At 49.7% G+C, this 13,152-nt stretch overlaps 1 long non-coding RNA gene across 1 annotated transcript in view; it reads left to right on the top strand.

Moving 5' to 3' along the window:
- The first annotated feature begins 1,664 nt into the window (after nt 1-1,664).
- The window catches only part of LOC148221834 (uncharacterized), a 44,630-nt gene continuing 33,142 nt past the window's right edge, over nt 1,665-13,152 (top strand). The window contains exon 1 of the long non-coding RNA XR_015807364.1: nt 1,665-1,892. This is a non-coding gene — a long non-coding RNA (uncharacterized LOC148221834). The remainder of the gene's footprint in view (nt 1,893-13,152) is intronic.

The following is a 13,152-nucleotide window of genomic DNA, read 5'->3' as shown; positions in this document are numbered from 1 at the left end:
TACATTTCCTCTTACACTCCAGAGGTGGGATCTGTGTGACTGGCTCTGGACAGGCAGCCTTGCCCTCCAGTTCCTAAATGGCCACCGAGGAGCATTAGGAGAGGAGCTCTGCTGCAAGGGCTGGAGCTCATTGCCATCTCTCATGGGCAATATTGGCCATGGGGCTGTGCAGGGTGTATGAAACACTTTAGTGTCTGTGAGCACTTCACACAGGGACAAAAGACCATAAAGAAAGGGGTTGTTGAATATTTGGATGCATCAACTGCAAGGCTTAAAATATGGGATACTTCCCTCAGTGTGATTTAGATGGATCAGTGTCATCTCTTGAAATGAGTGATCTGGATTTCTCTGTGATTGTGCAGCTGCCAGAAAAGTACAAAAATTGCCTTTACTTTCTATACAAATCTCTGTAGTTTTCTTCTTAATATGTGCACCTGTGATTGAAGGTAAAAATTATCATGCAAATCTCTAGACATGCTCTCAGCCAAGAAAATGGTGAAAATTCAGCTCTAATTTCACCTTCCAAAGAAAAGAAAAACATAGAAATGTTGAGTGGCAGAGTGCACATAATCTCCCTACATTAAATATTTTATTAAAGGCTCCATTGGGGCACTAATTTATTTTAATTTTTGCATGCAGTGCTGTTCAGATCCCAGACTCCTTCACTGTCTTAGGCCCCAGCAAACACATCAGTAATGCTGTCTTTGCACACAGCTCACACACAGGTGGTTTATAGCCTGTATATACTGTTACAGGACGTTTTTTTCTTGAAGTCAGATTACAGCACAGTGCAGGTAATTAAACAGTGATCTCTATACAAATTAAAAGGGTTGGTGCATACTTTATTTTAGAAGTACAATTACAGTAATTTCAGTGCATGCTGACTGCATAACAGCACGCTCAGGACCCGGGGCTGATCTGGGGATGTGTGAGTGCTTCTTGCACATGCAAATGTGAGGCTTACTCACCTCCTGCCTTTGAAGTGCCACCACTGCACAATCCCTAGGGAAATGTGCCTGCACTCCAAGGCTCCCAAATTTTCTAATGGTTTGGGAAACAATACTTGAAAATTAAAACTCTTCTTCCCATTTCCTGCTGAGCATCACCACATCTGAGCAGCACACAACACTCAGGTGAACAGATGCATTTCCTTTTTCTTCTTGCCAGGCTGTGCTGGAGCTGCCCTGGGAGCCACAGCAGGCACAGAGTGCCCCCAGAGCAGCTCCTGGTGCATTTATTACTGCCTGCACATTGCAGCTGCTGTGCAGGCTCCAGGGGAGCTGTTTCCAGAGAGTAGAATGGCACATGGGATATGGCACATGGGATATGGGATATGGGATATGGCACTTGGGATATGGGATATGGGATATGGCACATGGCACATGGGATATGGCACAAGGGATATGGCACACTGCACATGGCACATGGCACTTGGGACACGGCACATGGCACACCTGTGCCCAGCCAGGCACCCAGCACAGGCTGTGTCCAGCCCTGGAAATGTCTCAATCCTATCAGGCTGGGTTTGAGCCACTTCCTTCGTGCTGAGGCGAATTCTTGAAGCACATTCAGGGTGTTTTTCGCTCATGAGCAGGCTCCAGGCCAGAGCTGGTGTCCAGGAGCAGGGAGGGGAGCAGGGCAGGCTTGCCTGGGTGATGGCATGTGCAGCAAGCAGGGGCGGCACAGGATTTAACACAGTGCCTGCATCCCAGAGTCTGATCTCACAATCAGCTGGGAAGGCGATGTGATCCAAGTGACTGCTTACAATGTAGGTCAGCTGAATGCAAAAGTGAAAGCAGATGCACCATGAGATTCCCACGTCTGCAGAGGGAGGGGATGTCAGGCTGTAAGTGCAAAAAGCCCCAGAACTCATGTGTGACTCGTGTTTTCCGGTGAGTGACAAACGCTGCCATCCTGCCTGCATGGGAAGTGGCAGTATCCAAGGGCGGGCGTGGATGTGAGAGAGCAGCCCCCGGGAGGGGCGAACCGCGAGTGTTGTGTGCGTACATCCCCCTGGCATCGGTCCGGCATCAGCCTGGAATCAGTCCGGCATCCCCCGGCATCAATCCTGCATCCCTCCGACATTCCCCGGCATCACTCTGGCATCAGTCCGGAATCAGTTCGGAATCAGTCTGGCATCAGTCCGGCATCAGTTCTGTATCTCCCCAGCATCAGTCCTGCATCCCCCGGCATCCCCCGGCATCAGTCTGGCATCAGTCTGGCATCAGTCCAGCATCTCCTGGCATCCCCCGGCATCCCCCCGGGATCACTCCGACATCAGTCCTGCATCCCCTCAGCATCAGTCCAGCATCTCTCCGCCATCCCCCGCCATCCCCTCTGCTTCCCCCCGGTATCAGTCCTGCATCAGTCCAGCATCCCCCCGCCATACCCCCTGTATCCCCCGGGACCACTCCGGTATCAGTCCAGCATCCCCCTGCCATCCCCCTGCCATCCCCCGGGATCACTCTGGTATCAGTCCAGCATCCCCCTGCCATCCCCCTGCCATCCCCTGCCATCCCCCTGCCATCCCCCTGGATCACTCTGGTATCAGTCCAGCATCCCCCCGCCATCCCCCCTGTATCCCCCTGTATCCCCCGGGATCGTTCCGGTATCAGTCCAGCATCCCCCCGCCATCCCCCCTGTATCCCCCGGGATCGTTCCGGTATCAGTCCAGCATCCCCCCGCCATCCCCCCTGTATCCCCCGGGATCCCTCCGGGATCTCTCCCTGCCGGGCTGCGGTGGCCGCGGTGCCCGGGCGGGGCCGGGAGGAGCCCGTGCGGTGCCCGGTGACCGCTGGGTGACTGCAGTGACAGGAACGCTCCCGCCCCGCTGCTGCCGCTTCCCCGAAGCCGCGAGGGCTGCGGGAAATCCCCGGCGCTGCCCGAACGGCCCCGGGGCTGCCGGGGCTGGGGAGGGACCCACGGGCACCGGGGGGATTTTATCCCTGTGCCTCAGGAATGATTTGTTCATATAGTCATTAATTTATATTAAATCTATGTGTGAATTGTAAGCGGATCGCTGTGGCACAGATGCTCTTGCAGGATGTAAGCATTGCAATGCAAATTAATTTTTATTACTTCCAAAGCGGATTCCAAATTTACATCCACACAGGGAATTAATTAGGAGGAGTTTTTGCCTCTGCAAAAAGAAAAGTCTTGAAATCCACAGTTCTACGGGTGTCCCAGGGCACCACAGCAAGATGGGACTAAGATATTTGAAACGTGTCACTTGCCTCAGTCACTGCTTTCAGAAAGTCAGAACACTCTGAGCATAAAGGCTTTCTTCATATTAAACCACTGAGATCGATCACCTGATTTTAAATTTCTTCTAGACAGTGTAATGTATTATTAAAAGTTCCCAAGGGAGCATTAAAAAGAATTATTTCTGCGGGTATGATGGAGATGTAGATGTGTTGCTGTGGGGTAAGGTGAGGTGAGGTGTGTTCCTGCATCTGTGCTGTGGTTTGCCTCGTGCTCTTCCTTTTACCCTGTGGTAAATAAGAAGCTCCCCCAGGATGAAGAGGAAGTATTTCTCTATCTTGAAGCATCTTGGTAAGCACCGGAGCAAAACAGTAATATTTTTATTTCTCCTTAATGACTCAACAATATTTTTAATTCTCACACATCTAATGTATGAGTGCTGTCAGATTCTGACTACAGCAGTGTCCTGTGGCAATGTGCTTTCCATTTGACCAAAAAGAGCTGTCAAAGGAGGTGATGGATGGAGAGTTCAAACCTCAGTGCTGAGGGAGGTCAGCCTGTGAGTGATGATCTGCCACTGGCCTCAGATCATGAGCTGTTTGCATAACTGGCTCAGGACAAACCCAGGCTGAGGATGACAGATGATGCTGGATAAGCTCTCCCCATGGCTCTTTCCAGTCTGATCCAGATCTGCACCCCAAGGTCAGGAGCACTCCAGAGCCAGTCACTGCCAAGGGTGACAGACTTGCTGGCCTCCCTCCCACTCTTCTGAGGAATGACAAAAGGGAAGGTAAACAAATCAGAGGAGTTCTCTGCCACTCATGGCCTGCTCTGAAGCCTCAGCAGTAGGGAAGGGAAGGGGTGAGACCCTGGTGAGTAACACAGGCCAGTGCTGCTCCTTCTCAGAAGCCACCACCCAGCTGATGGCCCTGGTGGGCATGTGATTGCTGTATGCACAGATGAGAGCAGCATCACACTCTGCTCAGGATGGAGCCACTTCCTAAATTTGTGGTTTGGTGAGCAGAATAGAATCTTGTGTTTGATGGCCTCAGAAAATGACTAAAATTAGAAATAGAGGTGGATGTGTTTTTCAACTTTTTTGGACCGAGTGTCTTGGCTGGCATTTCCCCATTCTCCTCCTTCCTTGTCCTGTTTGATCTGTGGCTGGCATTTCCTCATTCTCCTTCTTCCCTGCCCTGTGAATTAGGTCTGTCTGACCCATAGAGAGCCTTTATCCTTGGCAGATGGTATCAGATGGTATCAGATGGTATCAGCTTCACTCCATCTTCCTTGTCCTTCCCTCTCTCTTTGGTTTGAGATTCAAACAAAAACAGACACTGAAGTCTCACAAACCCAGATAACCCAGTTTTCATCATTAATCCTCCCTCTTTTTTGCCTGGCCTTCTCTGGAAACAATCACATGGTGGACTCATGGTCATGGGGGAACTGTCTCGAGGGTTCTGGTAAAGCACCCACCCCTCTTCCCTGTGGTCAGGCTTGGGCTACTCCTCTTTGCTATATTTTCACTGCAAAAAAAAAAAAAAAAAAAGGGAAACCGTTAGGTCAGCAGCCCAAAAAATCAGGGAAGGAAAAGCTGCTCAGCCAGGGCAGGAGCTGCAGGGAAAGAAAAGGAGAAGGAAGAGCCCCTGCACCCAGGCTGGGACTGGGTGAGTGCTGCCACGAGGGCAGCTGGGAGTCCTGGCTGGTGCATTGCAGTGGGTGGGGAGCTCAGGGTGAGGGGGCCTGTGCTGATTGTCCACACTGGTCTTGGCAAGGGTCTGGTGAATAATGTTTTCCTGGTGCTCACATCCTCCCCTTTGCTCAGCGCTGACTGTAGGGGAGCCACGTCCTCCCTTCTTTTTCCTGTTTCCCATCTGCTCATGATCTAAGTGTGGCAGCACTGGTGAGTGTGGTCTGCTCCTAATACCGGTGCCTGGGACCTGTTGGAGTTCAGCTGGTTTCTCTCAGATCCCCCATGGCATTAATTCCTTCTGCGACTCAGGCAAAGTCTTCTCTGTGACACTGTGAGGAGCCCCCTCCTCCCCCCAGGGATGCTGGTGTGCTTGGGACTGGAGATCATAATCTCATATCTCATCTCATCTCATCTCATCTCACATCTGCAGCAAGGCCCTCTCCAGACTTTGGCCTGAACACCCTTGAGGGGAGATTTTTCATTCCTCATCCCTATCATTGCCCATCTGGGTTCAATCCCTCTGTTCTCCCCACAGACCCCCACCATCCATTCTGTGTTGAAGGGCCCAGTAAACCCAGAACTTCAGTTCTGCTCACTTCTGCTTCTGTTTCTGTCAGAATCCACTGGACTCTGAGGCTAAATCCCTTGGGAGAAAGGAGATCATTTTAGTCAGTCCTTCTAAATCTCTCAAATTTGTGCTCATGTCAGGACTCAGAAGGAAGAAAGTTTCGCCTTTGCTGAAAGAGTGTAACCCATCTCTTACCTTTGTGATCTTATATTTTGGGGAGTTGCAGTTTGGAAGCAAACAGCACTACTAAAAATAAATATGTTTTGTCCTTATCTCCACACTGTTAGTATAAAAGGGTCCCTGAGTGGGTGGACTGACTCTTCTGTGTTCCTTTTTCTTTCGGTTCTTTTTTTTGTTTAACTCAAGAATTTGTCATTGTCATGTTCACGAGGCTGACCCCACCCCAGGGCTTTTCCCTTCTTTCCTTGCTCTCAAGCAGGACCATTCTTTTTCCCTTTCAGGCAGCCTTGGCTCCAGGTTAAGATGCAGAGTGAGGGGTTTCTGGTGTGATTTATCAGTTCAGCTTTGCAGTTGTTCTGTCTCTGGAGCACCAGTACAAGTCTCCTCCATTCACTCCCTCCTGCCTTATCAGAAACCCAGCCCAGGACCCACAAGGGCCACCTGCCAACACATAACTCTGTCCTACCATGGATGGAACTCTTGATATTGCCGTTTTTAACTTGTTTTTCAGGTAGTTCCTACCCTTTGAACACTGTCATTTTTCAGACTGTCATTCACAGAGTTCATCGGGTTTCAACTGCAGCCTCTGAACTGAAAAAATGTATATGCCTCATTTTTGTGGGCTAGAGTAAAACAGAGAAGAAATTTCCAAAGTGCTGAATGTTTTCTCTCCTAGAGAATTCCTCTGGAAACTCCTACACGTGTACAAAATACTGCTTCCAAAAATGTTACTCTTCCTCCATGAGCAGCTGAGCTTGGATGTACCAGTGCAAGTCCCAGAATGTCCATGAGCTCCAAGGCACCCTGGGGTGGCAGCACGGCCTAAGGAGGGCCAGAGTTATCAGAGTTAGGGGGAACAAATGGATCTTTACAAATGGATCTTGTAAAGGACATAAAATCCAACGTTTCCCAATTAGAATCAACCTGTAGGAAGCTGAAAAATCCCTTCATGTGGAACACCATGTCTGCCCATCATGAGAATCATGGCAGCCTTTTAAGCACAGCACCAGGCTCTGTAATCCCCATGTGCCCTTCTGGGAGGAATGGAGACAAGCCCTGCTGTGGCAAAGTGCCAGGCTGGGCTTTGCCAAGCTCCATCCCAGCCCCATCTCTCACTGCCCTGTCACTGGGTGCTTGCTGGAGGTGTGGGTGGTGCAGCACATCCCTGCAGGATGTTCTGGGGCAGAATGGGAATTCTGAGTTCCTCTGAGACAGAGGGGCCTAAATTAGAGCAAGGAGGCAAGAACCACAGGGTTCTGATGTGCAGGGGTGGTGCCAGTTCCAGTTCTGCACGCAGGAACCTCTCAGTGCCCAGTCACTCCTTTTTATGGACTCATCCCAGAGAAAGCAGTGGTGTGTGTTTGGTCACTTAGAGTCACTTAGACTTTGGAAGTGACTTTGGTCACTTCCCTGCTTGGGGAATCAGGCCCAGCAGGAAGGACAGAAAGTCTCCTGTCAGCTGGAACACAGAGCTTTGCAGTGAAGATAATCCCACAGAAATGTTCCTGTGTGTGGAAGGCTTTGGAAGAGCCAGCTAGAACAGAGCAGTGAAACCTGATCAAAGAGAACAAGCTCCATCATTTAAGCTGGGTTTGTGGCTGCAGTGTTCTGTTAACAAGCAGATATTGCTGGAAGGGCTGGTTGTGCAGATGTTACACATCTGCACACATCAGGCCTCTGGAAAGTGTCCTGGTGATAGCTGAGTCCAAAAATGTCACTGGTTTTCTAGCTTCTCTCTTGACTGGATTAAGGAAGAATTCTTTTTCCACGTTTGGTGGAAGTGTTTTGTGGTTCAGATCAAGCGGCCCAGGGGAGACAGACCCCAAAAGCAGAACCAGAGCTCAGTTCTGGTGAAGATGAGCTCACAAGGGTCACTGTGGAAGGCAGGACCATGCAAAACCCCGTGGCTTTGCTGTTCATGACTGTGTTCTATGGTTTCTAAATTCCTACCCAAGGTCCCTGGGCTAGTAAAGCATGGAGGTTTGGATGGGAATCTCCTGAACAGCCCCAAAGGGATTTGGTTCATGACAGCTCAGCTCCAAAATTCAGGGAAACCTGAACTTTTTACAGGGTAGAAAAAAATTATCCCCCAACATGTTCTTCCCTGGCCAACTCTGCTTTCCACCTCCCATGAGCAGTAAACTGAATAATCTTTTATGAAATGGAGACTTTATGGGTAATTTGGTTATTGATTGTTCAAGGGGAGGTTTTGTCAGGATGTTCCTCTGTGAGCTTGGGGTGGGAGGAAAACAGTGACAGCCAGGCCAGCTAATGAATGATTTAATATCAGTGACTGTGGTTTAAATTTTCACACTTGCACTTATTCCAAACAGCTGTAAGTGCTTTAGGGAAGGTGATATTCCCCCATTTTGTGGGAAGAGAAACTGAGGCACAGTGCAGCTCAGTTATTTGTCCAGAATCACTTGCTGCTGGGAATAGAAAACACTGTTCAGGCTCATGTGAGAATCATTAGCTAATACTTATTATTAAGGAAATTAATTCTTGTCTAGAATATTACTGAATTTTGACATCTTAGGAACAGATAAGCTCTATAAGTTGGGCAAGGAAGTTCTTGGTTCTCCCTTCAGCTCTCTGCAGAATGTAATGTTTTGTTTAAACACAGCAAGAACATTAACAGAACATAGTCCTGTCTTTCCTTCCTTTTTCCTTGTCTTCCAAATTCCATAGATCTGACCTTATTAGCCTGAGCCAATCCAGGCAATTGAAGGCAGCAGCTGCTGTGGCTTTTCATTTTCATGGTTAGTCCAGGCTGTGCTGATTTCTGGTACCCAGATTTGGGCACAGTGGTGTCCCCAAAGGGGGATGTGCCCTGCACTGCCTGCCCCAGAGCCCTGCAGGTCCTGCAGCTCAGCCTGGCCCTGTGACACAGCTGGGGTGGTCCCAGGCTGGGGTGGTCCCAGGCTGGGGTGGTCCCAGGCTGGCCTTTCAGCCTTTGCCTCGTTGGTTTTGTTTGCTGAGGGATGAGCACTTTGCCCCTGTGCGAGGCTGAGCTCTGCAGAGTCCCAGCCCAGCAGCTGATTGCACCACAGGTCCTGGAAATCCTCTGGCATGAACTGTCTTTGTGAAAAAAAGGTTCAGGAGGCAGTTTGGAGCAGTTTGGGGGTGGGGGTTTGTGTAATTAATATATATGCACTCCTGCACAGAGAGGGATTCTTGGGGCTGTCCTGTGCCAGGCCAGGAGCTGGAATTTGCTGTTCCTGGTGGGTCCCTCCCAGCTCAGGATATTCCATGATTCTGTGTCTGTCCCAGTGAATATGACTCCAAAGACATCCTGACTGGATCTCTATTTGCACAGTAGCTGCTTTTCCTGGTGTTTTCAATCTGTCTGTCACAACTACATTATAAATGTAGTGTGTAAATGTAGGTAATCCTAAAAGCACCACAAAATAGGATACAAATTACTTTGGCTCAGTGGGATTCATTTTGGGGTTTGGATATTTATGGGCGGGTTTGCCTTAAAATGGTTATCCCTCAATATTTAACATTTCTGCTGTTTTTCTGGCTTCCAGCCCAGCCCTCCTTCCACTGCAGGTAAAGAGAGCAGGGTTGGGCTGGCAGCCTGCACTGCTCCCTGGGAGGGTGTGCCTGTCACCCCCTCTGCAAACGGGACTTTCATCTCCCTAGACACCAAGGTATGGCACAAGATCATCCTTTAAAAGTCACATGAGATTCTGGGAATGCTGTCCCCGGTCCCAGAACACTTCCAGAGCTGTTTATCTAAGCTCTCTCATGCTACGCCAGCACCAGGTGTGCTGTGTGCCTGAGGCCCCACGTGTTCTGGAAGCTTTCCTCGGATTTTGTTTGTGCAGAGTTCTCCTGCTCTGCACAGTGGGTTCAGGGAGCCTCTCCTGCTGCTCTCTGTATTTTCCTTGTGATGGAGAGAACCTCTCTGTGTTTTCCCACCATGACCCCTGGTAGGATTGCTATGGCCAGGACTGTGCCATGGCTCTTTAGGATGTGTCTGATCCTCTTAGACACCACTGTGGGCGTTTCTCGCTTCTGTACAGCCCATTCCTTCTCAGGCACCTGGCTGTGCATTTCTAAACGTGTTTGTTTTTGTTACTCAGCAGCCACCATGTTGTGCTGATTCCAGTGAAAACTGGGTGAAATTCCACAGCCTCGTGTTATGCAGAAGGACAAGCAAGGTCTCTGTCACATCCAGGAAACTATAAATAGAAACTGTACAAAAATCAGCAGAGGATGACTAGAGGAGAGGTGGTCCTATGAAACTGCCCAAATTTATGTGCCCAGTTTGGGAACTAAAGGTAAGGTTTCCTGCGTGGAAAGAGATAAATTTCTTTTGAATTGGCCTCTGGAAGATAATTCCTTGACTCTTTCCCTAAGTGCTTGAAGGGTCTGGATCAGTGCTCATGTAGCTCTCAGGCCAAATTGTACCAGGGAGAAACCAGCAGCATGATGAGGCCGGGCAGAACAAATTCCACCTCCCAGGGTACCACACATCAGCCTCATTTTTATCCTTTGGAAGGACAGTTATCTGTTTAATTGTTTTGTCATCACTAACAATGGTCCTGAGGTGCTCTGTGGCACCTGGGCTGGTTTGGTGGTTTTGGGGGAGTGCCCTGAGAGCTCCCCTGTATTTACACACAAGCCTGACTTGTGCATTGCAGAGATTACTCTCCCTTTCCAAACAGAGAGCAGTGACTGGACCAAGCCCAAGCATTGTTTAAGAGTGGGCTGTGACTCTATGGTTTGTTTTCTTGTTTTGTTTGCAAAGGTCAGAGATGTATGATTTTTTTTTTTTTTTTTTTTTGAGGTAAAAGTTGTACTCAGATCTTTAACTGGGCTGAGCTAGAGGGGAAGTGAAAAAGCAAGTCTTGGTCAAAAGCATGATATTTCTTTGGTGATTTCTCTCATCAAACATGTGCCTGAAGTGGAAGCTGATTGTGTCTTCCTGAGGCCACATTACCTTCCATAATGCCCCCAGTCTGTAACTCCCTGCATGTGAGTTTAAATCTAATAAAACCCCTGGTTCTGGTACGATTTTCCAGGCTGTATCCTCCAGCCAGGGATGTTTCCTTGCAAGCCCTTTCCAGCACTGGAGCTCTGCCTTATCTGGGCTGTGCGTGGGCCAGGCAGGAGGGTTTGGCTGCAGGGCTGGGGGTGACTCTGCTTTGCACCAGGGATTTTCACTGCAGCCTCTCTCAGGCACCTGGCAGAGGGACAGGAGGGAGAAACTGCCCATGGCCAACAAATCCTTCCCACTCCTCTGGGGTGGGAGAGACTGGATCATTCTTAGCTTGTCCTCGAGGCAATAGCCAGTGTGAAAGTTTTGGTGAGGCATTGCTTGTTGCACACAAACGAGTGGAAGTGCCAGTGATATTTTCTGCAGGGTCTGAAACTTGTGTGAGGTCTGGGCTTTCAGGGCTGTTTGCCTGGAAATAACATGGACATTGTACAAAAAGGCTTTAGAAGTAACTCCCCACTTTTGACAACTTTCTGCATGCTCAGTAATAGCTAAATGATGCAGGCACACATTCAGAGTAAGAGTACAATTGCTGTTGGACATTCTTCTGAATATGTCAGATTTTTAAAATTGAAGTATTGAGAGGTGAGGAAATTATTTCAGTGAATGGTTTGTATTGGAAAAAATTAAGGTATGTTTCTGAAACAAAACTTTTAATTGACCCATCCCTTTTTTTTTTTTAGTCCACCCAACTTTCTTTTTTAAATTTCAAAGTAGGTACCATAAAAGCTTCTGAAATCTCAAAAATATTCACAGGAAAGGAAAAGCATTTCCTGTTGATCTCAGCTTGGATGCTTGGGGGTGCATGACATTTTCTGCAAAACTGACAGAAAGCAGGTAGGGTTTTCACTGCCTGCCAGGCAGGTTTGAAAACCTGCTTGATTTCCTTCCAGCTCACCCACCCAGCTCGCAGGGATCCTGACAGAGGGAGCTGCGAGCCACAGACCCAGCCGAGGTTCTGGGCTGTCCCCTGTCCTGTCCTGGAGGTCACAGCTGCTGGGGCTCTGTGCCCTCCCTGGGCTCTTTGGAGCTGTGCTCCCACACTGCTGCTGTCCCATCCCCCTGGGACATCTCTGGGGCTCCAGCTGAGCCTGCCCACAGCTGGCCCAGAGCTCTGAGTGCCCAGGGCTGCTCCCACCTCAGCTCCTCCGGGGCCAGCAGCCTTTTCCCCTGCAGGGCAGGTATGCAGCCTCTCCAGCTGCCCCATGTCCTCTTCAGCTGCAAGCCAACTATCCATTTTTCTCAGGAATGTGAATTTGGCCACAAATTCACAGCAATTTCACTGAAGTAACTTTTGAAATTGAAATGACGCCAGTTGAGGAACATTCTTTGGGTGTATCTAGGAGTGTTCGGTGAGAAATATTAATCCTTTGGATGCTAGAGATGAATTGCACCCTGGATCACTCTGGGAACTGAATCTTCCCATCCTCGAACACCTTCTGCCCTAAGCATCAGTATCTAGTCCAAGCTGATGTGGGTCAGAATCACAATACTCAAACCACTCTTGCTGAGTCACATGGAATACATCACCATCAGAAAAAAAGTGTGAGGATAAAGAAACCTGATCCTCGGGTGCTGTAAATGCTTGGTTTCAGACGTGAAATTTTAAATTTGAGAAAGTTATCTGACAAAGATCTTGGGGAGGTTTGTGTCCTTGTTACACCTGTCCTGGCCAGCAGAGCTGCCACCATGCTCAGCAGCTCTCAGCCACCGAAGGTGCCTTGGTGGGTGGCAGGAGCAGGTGCTGTGACACAGCTGCTCACTCACTGCCTGCCAGTGGGCTGGGGGGAGAAACAGGAAGGGTAAAAGAGAGAAAATGCGTGGGTTGAGCTAAAGACAGTTTGGTAGGTGAGGCAGAAGCAGGAATTCACAGTGCACATGGCACGGGACAGGACAGGGCTCCATCTCTGAATGTCCCCTCCCTCCCGGGCTCCCCGGGCTGGGCACGGTGCCCTGGGGGCTGGCATGTCCCAGCTGGGCTCAGCTGTGTCCCTCCAGCCCCTCCTGCACCCCCAGCCCCGGCTGGTGGGGCCAGTGAGGAGCAGAAAAGGCCCTGGCTCTGTGCAGGGAGGAAAACACCCCTGTGTTATCAGCACTGCTCCAGCACAGCCCCAAAGCACAGCCCCGGCTACCGGGAAGGAAATTAACCCTTTCCCAGCCAAGGCCAGCGCAGAGATGTGTGGGAGCCCTGGCAGAGCTCCCTCTTCTCTGGGACCACAGGAGCTCGTTTGGTCCAAGCAGTTTCCTGAGCTGCTGCCAGGAGCTGGAGGGTGAAGCCTGGAGAAGAAATGTTTGTACAGCTCCACTGGAGAATCACAGGGACCCTGTGGAACATGGCTCGTGTTCAAAAGGTTCACAACATTTAACCTTGCAGAGCTCTTGGGCACTGGGACCTGAGTGCTTTAGCCTTTACTAAACAAATACTTTTAATGATTTGAGTCTTAACAGGAAAGTCCAGTGGGGGCTGTTGAACTCTGGAATTCGCTGCAGGGGGGCACAGGAGAG

Source organism: Sturnus vulgaris, chromosome 17, assembly GCF_052056855.1.
Source record: "Sturnus vulgaris isolate bStuVul1 chromosome 17, bStuVul1.hap1, whole genome shotgun sequence".
NCBI lineage: Eukaryota > Metazoa > Chordata > Aves > Passeriformes > Sturnidae > Sturnus > Sturnus vulgaris.
This window is presented reverse-complemented; position numbering and strand designations above follow the sequence as displayed.